The 15,595-nt window shown below is 36.0% G+C and overlaps 1 pseudogene; it reads right to left on the reverse strand.

Moving 5' to 3' along the window:
- Window positions 1-1,482: 1,482 nt before the first annotated feature.
- On the reverse strand, window positions 1,483-2,758 carry LOC121483828 (annotated as a pseudogene).
- Window positions 2,759-15,595: the final 12,837 nt, after the last annotated feature.

Consider the following 15,595-nt stretch of genomic DNA (forward strand, 5'->3'; position numbering starts at 1 on the left):
GCTTTATGAGTGTTAAACCAACCTTGCATCTCAGGGATAAATCCCACTTGGTCATGGTGAATAATCCTCTTAATGTACTATTGGATCCTATTGGCTAGTATCTTGTTGAGAAATTTTGCATCCATGTTCATCAGGGATATTGTTCTATAATTGTCCTTTTTGGTGCGGTCTTTGGTTTTGGAATCAAGGTGATGCTGGCCTGTTAGAACAAATTTTGAAGTATTCCATCCCTTTTTATCCTTCAGAACAGCTTTAGTAGAATATTATTTCCTCTTTAAACATTTGATAGAATTCCCCTCGGAAGCCTTCTGGCCCTGGAATTTTGCGTCTTGGCAGGTTTTTGATAACTGCTTCAGTTTCCTCGCTGGTTATTGGCCTGTTCAGGTTTTCTATTTCGTTTTGTTCTAGTTTTGGTCATTTGTGATTTTTCCAGAACTGCATCCAATTCTTCTAGATTGCCTAATTTATTGGCTTATAGCTGCTCATAAAATGTTTTTTAATCATTTGTATTTCCTTGGTATGGTTCTGATCTCTCCTCTTTCATTTGTGAGTTTATTACCTTGAGGTTTTTTTTTTTTCTTTTTAATAAGGCTGGCTAAGGGTTTATCTATCTTATTAATTCTTTCAAAGAACCAACTCCTGTTTTTCTTTTTCTATCTGTTCTGCAGTTCTTCTGGTCTCTGTTTCATTGAGTTCTGCTTGAGTCTTTATTATCTCCCCTCTTCTGCTTGGTGTAGGCTTTATGTGCTGTTCTTTCTCCAGTTCATTTAGGTGCAAGTTTAGCTTGTGTATTTGAGTTATTTCCAATTTTTTGAAGGAGGCTTGTATTGAGATGTATTTCCTTCTTGGGACCTCTTTGCTGTATCCCAAATTTTTTGAATGGTTGTATCTGCATTTTCATTAGTTTCCCTGAATCCATAGATTCTTCTCTAATTTCCTGGTTGACCCATTCATCTTTTAGTAGGATGCTCTTTAACCTCCATGTGTTTGAATTTCTTCCAAATTTCTTCTTATGACTGAGTTCTAGTTTCAAAGCATTGTGGTCTGAAAATATGCAGGGGGGCAATCCTATCTTTTGGTATCGGTTGAGACCTCATTTGTGACCTAGTGTGTGGTCTATTCTGGAGAAAGTTCCATGTGCACTTGGGAAGAATGTGTATTCAGTTGTGTTCAGTTAGAAAGTTCTGTAAACATCTGTGAAATCCATCTGGTCCAGTGTATAATTTAAGGCCCTTGTTTCTTTGGTGATGTCATGCTTAGAAGATCTGATATTTACTGACAAGTACTGTGTTGAAGTCTCCTACGATTAGTGTATTATTTTATTTTTTTCTTCCTCTACTTATTGAATTAAAATTTATTTGAAAAGGTAAAGTTTATATATCCTTTGAAAAAATAAGAAGTCAAAAATTTTAGAATTAAGTAATAAGTCTTCAACATTATAAAGCCATATATAACAGTAATGAAAGTAGTGGTGATGTTTACCCTGATAAAAATATCACAGAATTCAAATCACAACTTGGATTCTCAATGATTCAAGTGTCTTATCTTACACAATAAGAGTATGGTCAATTTTAAGGTAAACTTCCTCCAGATGTGCTATCCTCAAGTCCTCTAATCTTGTGGTCCATCAGCTCACACAATGGGATAGCTGGTTGCTGTGGCAATTCTACAATGGTTGTTCTGGTCTTAGGCCATTTTTATATAGCCATTCCAGCCCCATTCTGGACCCCAACTGTTCTTGATAATCCAAAACTTATTATTTGAATCTGTTCCTTCAAAGCCATAGCCAGCCACCAGAACACCATGATCTAGATCTTTGCTGCTGCAGTCTGGATCAAAATAAATGCCTGACTTGTAGCCCTGGAAATGCCTGCATCAGTAGCAACAGAGATGGGCCCTAGAGTTGCCACTGCCTTCATTAGGGTCTTTTCCCATTGAGGGAGGTCCATGAAGCCAGTGTCATTAGCAGCAGAACACTCAGTCTTGTCGTTACAGGTCTCTATGTCCTTTCCAAGATATGGATAAGATTCCTCTGAATCCAGGCCTCCATTGTCTTTAACATGATGAAAGGCGTTATCCATCAGGCCACCACTGCAGCCCTCATTGCCTTGAGCCTTAGAGCAGTCCACCAGGTTCTGCTCACTCAGTGGCACAAGTTTGCCTGTTTTCCGGAACATCTGTCTTTTGAGGGCACCAGTTGCACTAAAAGTCCAACAAGAACCACACTGACCCTGATTCTGCACAGGAGTTACGTAGCCTTTCTCTCTCCAGTCCACAGATTTGGGGATCTCAGCAAAGATAGGTTCTTGGAACACTTTCCCTTTCTTGTGCTTCTGGTTTGGAAAGTCATTCATCACCTGCCTGAATTCTTCATTGGTCATGTCACCAAAGGTATTCATCGCCATTGTGAAGCCATGTTTCCCTTGGCTATATTCTCCATTATGCAGTTCAATCATTTTCATATTCTCCCACACTGCTCTCCTCTATCCTTCTTCATTCATGCCATATAATCTGTGCATTGCCTTCCACTGGTACCATTGTGCATTTAAGCTTTGATCGAGTTTTGGAGCTGCTGAGGCTATTCACAAGCAAAGGGCAGACAAGAAGAGTGAACAATTCATGTTTCAAAAACCTGCGGCATCCACAGCTGCGCAGGTGCACCCCACGGATCGCCAAGGCCCACGAGTCTAGTGTATTATTTTCTAAGTATCTCTTTACTTTGGTTATTAATTGCTATACTTGGCATTATTAATTGATATACTTGGCATCTCCCACATTAAGAGCATACATATTCATGATTGGTAGGTCTTCTTGCTGGATTGATCCTTTAAGTATGATATAGTGTCTGTCTTCATCTCTTACTACAGTCTTTGGGATAAACTTTAATTGGTCTGATTTGAGGATTGCTACCCCAGCTTTCCTTTGAGGAGCATCTGAATGGTAGATGGTTTTCCACTCCTTCATTTACAGGCTGGAAGTGTCCTTAGGTCTAAAATGAGTCTTTTGTAAGACAGCAAATAGATGGGACTTTCTTTTTTATCCAGTCTGATACCCTGTGTCTTTTGATGGGATCATTTAGCCCATTCACATTCAGAGTAACTATTGAAAGATATGAATTTATAGTGTTATCGTAATACCTATTCTGTCCCTGTTTTTGTGGATTATTTCCTTGAACTCCCTCTTTCTTCTACAGGGTCCCCTTTAATATTTATTGTAGAGATGGTTTGGTGGTCACATAGTCTTTCAGTTTCTGCCTATTCTGGAAGCTCTTTTTCTCTCCTATTCTGAATGGAAGTCTTCTTATTTAGGACCGTGAATATATCCTGCCAGCCCTTTCTGGCCTGACCGGTCTCTGTGGAGAGGTCTGCTGTTAATCTGGTATTTCTCCCCATATAAATTAAGAATCTCTTGTCTCATGCTGCATTAAGAACTTTCTCTTAAATGTGTGGGAAATATCAGAAAGGGAGACAGAACATAAAGACTCCTAACTCTAGGAAATGAACTAGGGGTGGTGGAAGGGGAGGAGGGTGGGGGGGTGGGGGTGAATGGGTGATGGGCACTGAGGGGGGCACTTGACGGGATGAGCACTGGGTGTTATTCTGTATGTTGGTAAATTGAACACCAATAAAAATAAATTTATTATCAAAAAAAGAATTTTCTCTTAATCTTTGAAATTTGCAAGCTTTACTATTAAATGTGAGGTGTGGAATGGTTTGTATTGATTGGGGGGGGGTCATCTCTAACTCTTGGATCTGAATGCTTGTTTCCCTCCCCAAATTAGGGAAGTTCTCAGCTATGGTTTGTTCAAATATACTTTGTGGTCCTATCTATCTCTCAGTCTCTTCTGGAGTCAAATTATATGTAAATTCTTCCTTATCAAGCTATCATTTATTTCCCTAACCCTTTCTTCATTGGCTCTTAATTGTTTTTCTCTTTTTTCCTCAGCTTTCTTCCTTACCATCAACTTGTCTTCTATGTCACCCATTCTCTCTTCCACCTCATTAACCCTAGCAGTTAGGAAATCCAGTTTGGATTGCATCTCATTTAGTCTCTTTTTAATTTAGGCCTGATTAGATCTCACTTCTGCAATAACAAAGTCTCTAGAGTCTTTAGGCTTTTTTCCAGAGCCACCTGTAGCTTTGTATTTGTACTTCTGAATTGACTTTTTGACATCGGATTTAAATCCAAATTCTGTAACTCTGTTACAGAGAGTACTATTACTGGTTCTTTCTTTTTTGGTGAATCCTTCTAGTTACTTTGTCCAGTGCAGAGTGGCTGTATGAGTGGGCTGAAACAAAAATATCAACCACACCCTAAGTAAAATATACCCTAGATGATTCCGAAGAGGTCAGAGACCAAAAAAATAAAAATAAATAAATAAAAATAATAAAAAAACAGAGCAACATAAAACAAAAGGATCACTAAAGTGAAAAACAAATTTTAAAACAAATTAGTAAAAATAAAAGGTCAAAAACCACAGAGAATAAGAAAAAAAAAGGAAAATAGAAAAAAAAGTAAAAAAGAGAAAAAAGGCAGGGGGGCAGCGGGGGATGGTGGTGGTGAATAAATGACAGTGGAGATAATGTAGTCTACCTGAGGGGACCTAGAGGGTAATCCTCTTGGTTTTGAGTGTATATTTTTCTGTATGTTAGAGCATGCTCTATCCTAAATTTATTTGAATTTATCCTAAATTTAAAAAATTTAGGTGGTGTTTTGGTGTTTTGAACACCAAAACATAAACAAGATAAAAGAGGGGGGTGCAGAATGGGAAGGAAGAGAGAATATAATCTCACAGAATGAATCAGCACATTATTCCACTTGTTTCTGGGTGTATGTTGACGTGTGTTAAAAGGTATTAACTTACACCATTGTAAAACAAAACGAGGCAGAAAAAGCAAGAAACAAAAACCCATAACTCATATATCTCCCAAAATTAAATTATGTTGAAGGGAATCCAGAAGTGAAAAATACATCTAAGACATACAATTGTAGAAATATGAAAGTCAAAAAGGAAAAAAACTTAAAAATGAAGAGGTGGTAAAATATTATAGTTAAGGTGGGAAAAGAGAAAAAATACTGGAAATTTTTAGTCTAATATGAAAATGAGTCATAATGGAAAAGGGGGGAAAAAGGGGCCCTCTAGTTCTAGATTCTATTTTCCCTTGATTTTCCCTCAGTCATGGAGATTTCAGTGCTGCTTGGTCAATAAACTTGCTCTTCCCCAGTTCTTCCAGCTGGTCTTCTGGGGGAGGGGCCTGCGGTGCTGATTCTCAGGTGTCTGTGCCTGGGGGAGATGCCCCATCCCCTGCCAGGTGCCGGGCTCAGTGAGAGCTGTGCTCCTCTTAGTGCCCCTCCCAACTTTATTTTTATTTATTTATTTAGCCTTTCTATCTTTTAGAAAGCCAAAACTTTTCTCTCTGTAGCATACCAGCTATTCTCTCTTTGAATCTCAGGTCGAATAAGTAGGTGTTCAGGATGTTTTGAAATTCATCTAGGTAAGTTTGTCAGGCCAGGTGAGTTGAGGGCCCCAACTCTTCCACCATCTTGCTCTTCCCTCCTCTCTCACAGGTACTTAAACATGGATTAAATTGAAGAATTTTTGGAATTTTCAGAGTGGCAGTGCAAAGACTATTTGGATTAATTAGAAGATAGTTAATCAAAAAATAGCATAGACAAGTTCCTTTTCAAATGAGGAAGGAAAGCTAATGTAAACCTAGAGGACTAACATGGTTATCCTTCACAGCATAATAATAATAATAAGCCCAGTCCACCTAGAAGAGGTATAAGGACTTACCCTGCCTTTATTGCAACTTTTTATAGCTTCAAGTTCAATGTAGGAGATAAGACATATTATACTACAGTAAATCTTGTCAAATATCTCAAAAATGGAAAAAAAAAGAAAAGAAAAGAAGTTTTGTGGATATGGAAAGAAATGTTAAGTTCTCCTACCATTTTGGTATTTTTTATAACATATGTGTCCAAAGCAATAGCTTTATGTGACATATTGGATACCTTTAATGAAACATAATATGTATAGAATCATTTATTTGAGGAACTTTCTGAGTTTTTTCAGGATGATAATTTAGCACAATGTGGTACAAACATGCTCAGAAACTTTACACAAGTAGATCTTTTGCAAAAGCATACGGTAAACTTTAGTGGTTTATTTGATAATTATTGAGTAGTATCCCATGTGATTTTCATAAATCTTTTTAACAATAACATGTTTTTTTTTTAATTTCACTACAAAGATATTTTAAATAGTTTGCTTAACGTGAGGTGTTTGGGTATTTACCCCATAGATCATTAACCCAGGAACTTTGCCAAGTGTGTATTTATAATTTTTCCTGAGTACTCAACCTGGCACTAAATATTTCCTTATGGCATATCATAATGGAAAACAATGACATGTAACATTAAATAAGTTAGGGATATGTTTCAGATAGCATTTCTGATAGCCAAATATAACTATCTCTTTAAAAAAGTGAAACTATGACTGAAAATATGATGAAAACATATATCTGGATGATTTTTGGAAGAGTTCCTTAACAGCTTTTGGAAACTTAAATAAGAGACTTAAACTTAGGTTTTTAATTGGTAACCTCTAGTTTTCTGAGAAGCAAATTGTAATGAATATGTCATTTGTCATATTGTAAGTTGCTTTTTTAATTATAAAGCTGACTTTGACATTTTAATTCTATTTTACACCTTTGAAATATTTACTGATTCCATACAACTGACTGTACCCCATTTCTCTGTATCTCTTTTAACAAGTATATAAATCAGAAATATACTGTAACAAAGGCTTGACTCATGGAATATGTGAAAAAGACCAGTGTCTTGCACTTGTATAGACACTTCTCACAAATTATTGCAGATTTTTCTAAATGTTCTGCTTATACAGTTTCCTTATTCAATATCTGTCATGTTTATTGAATTTGATGTCTTGAAATTGCATCAGAATAAGCTTTTGGAGGGTAAGAAAGGGTTGGAAGTGTTCACTTCATTTTGGTCTCATCTTGTGAGGAAATCATTGGACTCTTGAAGGAAGAAAGTTGCAATGGTGATCGAAGGAAGTATCTATTATTTCTATGCTACTTCTAATTTTAAAAATACCTGACAAAATTCAGGGATGCCTAAATAATGAGGCAATGTATCTGACCTTTATGATTTTAGTCCTGCAAGGTTATGTTTCTATTATGGGTTGAATTTTGTTTCCCCAAAAGGTGTTGAATTCCCAATCCCCAGTTCTTAACCCCAGGTTTTTTTTTTAATTTTTATTTATTTATGATAGTCACAGAGAGACAGAGAGAGAGGCAGAGACATAGGCAGAGGGAGAAACAGGCTCCATGCACCGGGAGCCTGATGTGGGATTCGATCCCGGGTCTCCAGGATTGCGCCCTGGTCCAAAGGCAAGCGCCAAACCACTGCGCCACCCAGGGATCCCTTAACCCCAGGTTTTTATGAATGTAACCTCATTTGGCCTTTGTAGATGATGAAGTTCAAAATAGTGATGAACTGCTCATATTTTATTAGCATACTATATTACTTCATACATGTGAAGTGTAACACTCACCCAGGGAATTTTGCCAAATCGAGAAATAGGTTCTAAGACTCTCATAAGCCATATATGATACTAGACTACTAAGGAGGAGGATATAGAATGGAAAATATAGTTTCCAATGCTTGATGGAAACATCAAGCATTCATTTTCTGCACATTTCAGTGGCCTATACTACTTACTTGCAAGAAGAGGAGGTGTGTGTCAGGTGGGTGCAGGATCTGACATGAGGTAAAAGTATCATGCTCCATAGGAGCCAATATATTTTGTTACAATTTCTTAGACATAGCTTCTAGAGGTCTCTCAAGACATAATGCCTAGAATCATCATACTCATAAGAAGCTATGGCTTCTTATCTAGTAGTTTTTAGATCTCTGAGTCCAGATTAAATTTGCCAACAGAGGTTATTTTCGATCATAATCTTTGTTGCTTAGAAACGTAGAGGACATACCACCTTATTAAGTTGCCAGGGGAACAGAGTTAGAAAATTAACCTAAAGTCAAATTCTCATGAAGAAGAATTAAAGGTTTCATTAATCTATTACCCATAATACTTAGTAACATAATATTAGTGGAATTAAGCCACTCTCTAGTAGTATTTTGCACTTGGAGGATGTAGGATACATTAAACCATTGAGTATTTTCACTGTGTTCAGCTCAGTATTCGAGGTGTAGTATACTCTAAGAGATCTATGGGGTTGTAGTACACCTCCATGGGGTAAATGTAGACTCTTGTACATTTATGAAGAAACCATGATCCACATTAAGTAACTACTTCCTTTGTCGAAATAACCATTATCTTCCGTGTTTCTCTTCTCAGTCATTACTCCTGTGTTTCTAGGACTTTTTGCTCTAGCATACCCTCTAGTCCTTTTATTCCACTACACCTTCAAATATTCTTGCTGACTTAATCATAACTCTTTTGTGCTACAATCAACTTTATCAAGAACTTTCTTCTCTCGGAAATTTACAAAAATAATACTATTTTTGCTCATCGTCTTGGGGCATATATTGCTTAATTAATAAGCTGTTTCCATATTTTAGTAACATGTTTGAATTTCACCAGGAATCCTTAAATCATCAACTTCAGGGAATTTTTATCAAGGGATATTCAGGCAACATATCCAGTATTTAAAAGATATTACTTTGGGCATGTGTTCTGTTTACAGCCCTAATATCCTTTAATCATGTTCTATTGTTGTCATGTGTGAAGTTGATTCTATTAAATGTTTTATTTTTCTTTTGACTTGTCATTGGATTATAATGTTAAATCATTTTCTATTTTCTTGTCCTTATACTTGTGAATAATATATGTTTACTTTTTGTGTTTGAAGCTGACTTTCATGTTTTCTCTTTTCCCTTTTTTGTAATTGAACTTCTTTACACTGCTCCAGAACCAGAATTTCAAACAAAATGTAACCACATAAACACACATACACAAAGACCCTTATCAAAAAGCAAAAAAAAAACAAATTTAACTTTGATCTTGATCTTGTGCAGCTATGGTTTCCTTAGATCTATACTAAGAAAAAATTCACAAATCTTGTTCTTAATTTTTGAAGAGCACCTAAACACTCACACACAGCCTGCAGAGTGCAACACATCAGTTAATTGAAAAGACTTATAGAGTCACCATAAAGCATATTAATGTAAATCTTTTTATAAGGGCAAAAGATACTATAGAGCAGAAAAAAAAAGAGAGTTCAGGCAAGATTTAGGGGCCCCAAAACTTCCAGAAGCACCTGCCTTAAGCCTTACTATGAACACAAGGATGTATTTTGTTTCTAGATTGAATTACCAAAATTTGTAAAACAAATACTAATTTGGGGAGAGCAACTGGAAAGTTTCCAGTGAGGTCTTTCATGACCCTGTTTACATAATTAATTCAGGCTAACTGGTTACACAAGGTGTAAGCTATCAATAAACCAACTGGGCCTAAGAGCCACAAGAGAGTTTCAGGTATTAAATAGCACACGATAAATCATTAGTAAATGCCTAAAGGTAAATGCCTTTATCTTGGCTGAAAGACAGTGCCGGATTTCCAGGCATCCACAAAATAAGCACAGAGCTGTGTGACTAGAGCTGAAAATAACTCTATACTAAATGATAATTGCATGTTCATTATTATAGGGCCTTTATAAAAATAATAAAAATATCAAAATTCAAACAAATTGCCTTTTTAGAAATATTAAGTATGCTTGTATAATAAGATAACTTTGGCTATATGAAAAATCATCCCAAAGATTTAATGGTTTAAAACAACAATCATTTATTTAGCTCCTGATTCTGCTATTTAGCAATTTGGGCTGGGCTCAGCTAGGCTCTTCTTCTAGTTTAAAATGCGTCTGTTTATGTGTGTACAGTGAGCTGCTGGGTTGATTGGTTTCTTGTTGCTTTGGAAGACCTCTGATATGGTTCATTACTGTTTTATTGGCCTCTCATGACATGTTGATAGGATGCCTTGGTAGGGTTCCCAGAGTGAAAGTCTGCAAGATTTTTTGAAGTCTAGTCTCAGAGCTGGTACAGTGGCCACATTTTATTGGCTAGAACAAGCATCATAGAAGCAGATACAGTGATGGTAGTTGGGGTGTAAGTTATTTATTATGAACTAACATCTATAAAAGAAAAAGAGAGGAAATAGGATTGGGTGGAGGAAGAAGTTGATCTGCATGTAGATCCAACAGTCTCAGCCAATGTGGAAAGCTTCAGAGTAAGGCTTATCTGTCAGAGTATCCTGCATTAGGCCACAAAGACTGGATTCTTATTCTCCTGTCTTGCTCAGGCACTGAAAGTAGGAAAAAGAATGACTTTAGGTAATAATGGTTCTTTCTAACTGAGGCAGAATGATCACAGTAAGCTCTCTAATGACTATATCTCATAGCTAGTCAGTAAGTATTCCCTTGAAGGGGAATCTGGGCAACCCAGATTCAAGGAGAGAGAAAATAGATTTGGCAACCTAAGGCCAACTGACACAGATGATGTCAACTGTGACCATGTTTACCTACTTTCATGACATTCAAGGGTACCTTGAACACAATTTGTACTTAATACAAATTTATCTAATTGAATGAACTGCTAAAAAGCAAATAAGTACATGGAAGGTTATCAAGTAGGTACATTGCATGGTAAGTAGGTATAGTAAGCACATCTACTTTCTTGTTTCTAGATGAAATTATATGATCTCTGCTCTTAGGGATGACTATTGTCAACTATACATTCAGCATCCTAAATAAAATTCTTGAGTTGTTAAGTGGTTTCACTTTATAATTAATGGTCTTATCCTTTTCCCATTCTAGACAGGCCAGGCACTTTGATATCATTTCACTATCTGAAATATGATTTGATTTTTCACTCATCTACTAAAATTTGATAGCCTGGTCTGCCAAAAAGAAAAACTTAGACAAGAGTCCAAGAGGACTGAGATGTAACCCAACATATTCACCTAAATTTTGTATTAATTCTGGGCAGAACATTCTCATTTGTGGCCTTATCAGTAGTAAAATAGAAATCCCTAAGAACTTTGCCCTCTTTATCTTTTACCATTTTTTTAGCACAGGTTTTGTGACTTATCTTTTCAAACTATTTTTCATTTGGAACTTATTCCATCTAGTAAATGCTTCCTGTTAAGTCCTTAATTACAGACTTCATTTATCCACTTTTATTTTATTTCACATTGATTTTTCTCAGGGTGTCTTTCATGAATCTGCATCTTGGTATCAGCTCCCTTCTCATTTTGCAGAGGTGAGCTATCAGATGGCAGCTGGTTCATAGATCGGTCGACTTGTCATATGCTTTTCAAGTTAGCAAAACTAATTGTGGATGAGTAAAGGAAAGCCTGGCATTCTTTTTGAAGCAACAACAAGACACTTGAAGGACTTGTTCTTTGCATTGGGTAATTCTCGGTAACTGGTGGCTTAATGTAGAACAACTGTAACTATGTAGCCTTCAGGGAGATGTTCTCTATTCCTAGCAATGGGTCTCAGCTGTCAGTGTGAGAGTCACTTTTCAGAAAATCCCCAAATTTTGCAGTCTGAATCTAAGCACTGTGTCACCAACATCAGTGACTATGCCCTGGACATGACAAATAGTAATAAGAGAAAAATATTTTACAGCTATCCAGACAAATTCATTGCTGTAATACCAACATATAATGTGGTAATAATAGTATAAGATTTCTGTATGTGTGATAGCACTGTTGCCAACATGTCCTATAGGGAAAAATGTGTCTCACTGGATTGGAAAGAAAAACATAAAATTATGGGACACCTGGTGACTCAACAGTTGAGCGTCTGCCTTTGGCTTAAGGCATGATCCCCAAATCCCGGTATTGATTACCACATTGGGCTTCCTGCATCTCCATCTGCTTATGTCTCTGTCTCTCTCTCTCTCTCTCTCTGTCTCTCATGAATAAATAAATAATAAAAATTTAAAAAAACACACAAAATTCTGACTAAACACTCCATCAGTAAAGAATGTGCTAGCATAATTAAGAACTATTTGGATATGATATTATTTATTAATATTATTATATTGGAAAACTGCAAGCAAAAACTAACAGAGAAGTATGAGGTGAATAACAGAAACAACAAAAGTCAGATGGAGTAAATGTGGGCCATTCTTTGAGTTGACATTCTATTCATGATTATAAATGAAAACTATTGTTAGTGTTATAAATGAGACTTATATTTAATATTTCCAGGTAGGTCCAAATGTTTTCTAAAACAGCAATTAAAAAACAGTGTCTGTCCTTGGCTGAATTTTAAGTAATTCATCTAAAGGGAAATGCTTTCAAGCTATATATATATATATATATATATATATATATATATATATATATTTGTCCTAGAGTGGTTTCTTTTTAGTTTCTTTGCTTCAGAAGGCAAGAAAGGTTGTTAAAAATAGGCCGGGTTAGAATATACCATATTGGCAAACAATTTACTCAGGAAATTTACTATGGGGAATTTACTGTGGGGAATTACTCCCCCAATTTACTATGGGAAATGTGAAAAGTTGTTAAAAAAAATGACAAGAGATTATTGCCTCGCTTTTTTCATTGAACAATTAAATTCTAGTTGAATTTCTATAACATTGATTAATTTAGAACACCAAGATGCAGAAACATCAACTCATGGTTGTGTAGGGATCCCCTGATTCAGTTGAAGTAAATGTATCACTCGATACATTTGCTTTTGTCAAAAGTTTTGTATTACATGACTTAAATTATTCTGTATATAACATTTTGAAATTTAGCATTTAGAGGAAACTTCATCTATAAGTGCTAGGTAACTCAAGCTACCAAATTTCAAAGCTATTTTTGTCCCCAATTGAGTTAATTCTCTATTTTCCATAATCTCTTAAACACTTCACTTGGAAATAGAAGACATGTTTCACCAACTGCCTGTTTAAATTTAAAATTCCACAGCTATAGGATCAAGTAGGCAGTAACGTGGCAAGTGTATTTTTTCTAGTGTTTAAGGTAAAGAAGCTAAAATGAAACATGAAATAGTTAAGATCATTAATTGCATATATATAGAATCTTGCATTTTATCTGGGTTGTAAATCTTTCATTCAGTTAAGTCAGCTGAATTCAAATTTCCTTTTTATTTATGGTCTTTTCTTAGATTCTTGAAATGGATAAAGCAAAATCAAGAGAAGATATTCATCAACACACATTGTTGTGACTTATAAAGGTTATGTTACTCCTTATCAGAACTAAGCCACAGTTGACTACTCACTCCCCCTGACATTGAGTCACTGCCATATTCTCCATCCAGCTCCAAAATAAAGTAGCAGATTTTTAAGGGTGGAATAAGAAAAGCACAGGTGGTACCACCTACTGTAAATGCTTTAGTTCTTCTTAGATCAGTAACAGCTGTTGGTCTTTTCACAGTTTGTTAAAAAGCAAAGCAAGGCGTAGAATGTGGGCTATTGACGTTGTGCAGCAATACCATTTGTTTGCTCAGATCATGATAACCAACAGCAACTTGAGAAGTGTTTCCTTTTTGGGCTTTTGGTAAAAAAATCTTCAGGCCTGACTGCCTACCTTGCAAATAGTGCTGTTGATCTATTGATTAATTCTGGACACATTATAAATTATATAACTACCATGTGTTTTAATCTCACTAATCTGAGAGTGTACATTATATAGTTTAAAGGGATTTTAAGAATTAATGAGCATCTGTTTCATCCTGTCTAGGCATATGGGGGAGAGAGGTGAAAAGAAAAGGGGACAAACTGTTTTGAGGTTTGTGATAATGTTACCTTAAATGCCCCCTCTCACTGAGGCTAGGACTACCCTCTCTCATCTTTTACAAGAAGCCAGGCTTTCCACTCATTGAGGGTACAGCAAGAAGTAAAATTGCATATTTGTGATTAGGACTGGGCCACTGAAGAAGAGTCTTAGGTATAGGGCTGGTCATTTGTTGGAAGAAAAGGAGTCTTAATTAGAATCATTAAAGGGAGGTAGCACATGTGGGCATGATTTAGGCTATCTTCAAGATGCTGTGTGGTTCACCTTGATGGATAAAGTGTGTAATAGGATATTCTAGATCACAGCATCAGTCAAGCAAGAGTGTGTTTCCATTTGGTCTATTTTGAAACAGGATCCTAAGTAAGGCATAAAGAGGAGAAAGCAGTCAGAAAATAGCTCCTAGGGAGCAAGGTTTATAACAAGATTAACATCAGCCTGCCCAGAACGATGACGTCTGAGGATATCCTGATATCCTGAAGATGTATTCAGAAATAAATCAGCAGCTCGGTACGGCTGAGGCTGGGTATTAGTAATGATTAGGCCAAGAGTTGACAGAAGTTGGAAAACACAAAGGTAAATAAAAGAATTTATAGCAGTAGCTTTGTAACACTAAGCATTTAAAAGAATAAAGTTCAGTGTATTATACAGAAAATAATGGCAAGTCTTCCTGTAGTTCTAGAATCAATTCCAGGAATTTGCCTTTTAAAACCCCAAATGATTTCAATATGGAAGATCCTTCCCCCCAAATTACAATTTATAAGCAGTGCTTACTGTCTATCAAGGAAATAAATGAATGTCTAAACAAACATAATAAATGGTAAAAAGTGGTACATTGCAATAAGAGAGGTATGGGCATCAGGGACAGCATTAGGATTGTTTTGAATTCACTTCGACTTTTAAGAGTATTCATCAGGGATAATGTAAAGAGGGGGATAATCTCGGGGAGTTGTAAACTGCTTAGCAGATGTATGCAGGTGGGTTGTCTCATGTTACACTCACTCTAAATATCCAGAGGAAGATAATATCGTGCAAGGTGCCTGGGTGGCTCAGATAGTTAAGCATCTGCCTTCCGCCCAGGTCATGATCCTGGAGTCCTAGAATGGAGCCCCACAGCAGATTCACTCCTCAGAGGGGAGTTTGCTTCTCCCTCTCCTGTAGCTCTGCCTTGCTCATGTGGTCTCTCTCTCTCTTTATTAAATAAAGAAAATCTTTTTTAAAAAGATAACACTGCAATAGTAAAACTGAAAGGGATATTAGAAACCACCTCATCCAAATTAATGAGAAAACAAGCCTAGAAAGCTATCTCATTCTATCTCTAGACAACCTTAACTATTCTGTAATGTCAAAAAAGTGTAGCCCCTTAATTTTTAAACACTAATCTGAAAACTATAGTCATGAATCATGAATAATTGATCTATTTTCTCTTCTAATAAAGTATTTAAATATTGGAGGACACTTTAAAAAAATGTTTTTATTCCTTTTTCAAAAATTTACTCCTAGTTCTTTCATTTCTAATTCACATTACTTCTTTCTTTTCTCCTTTCTTTCTTCTTTGTTCTTTTTTTCTCTTCTTTCTTTCTTTCTTTCTTTCTTTCTTTCTTTCTTTTCCTTCTTTCTTTTTTCATTCTGTTTTTAGAATTATGCCAAACTTTATCCCATAGGTACTTTTCAGTAATTTTCCAGGTTCTGTTTATTTTGAACATAAAAAAAATAAATCTACAAGATTATAAATGCCATGAGTAAGTTTCCTCAATGTCTTCTCTTTGAACATGCCTTTCTTAGACT

Source organism: Vulpes lagopus, unplaced genomic scaffold, assembly GCF_018345385.1.
Source record: "Vulpes lagopus strain Blue_001 unplaced genomic scaffold, ASM1834538v1 ctg174, whole genome shotgun sequence".
Taxonomy (NCBI): Eukaryota; Metazoa; Chordata; class Mammalia; order Carnivora; family Canidae; genus Vulpes; species Vulpes lagopus.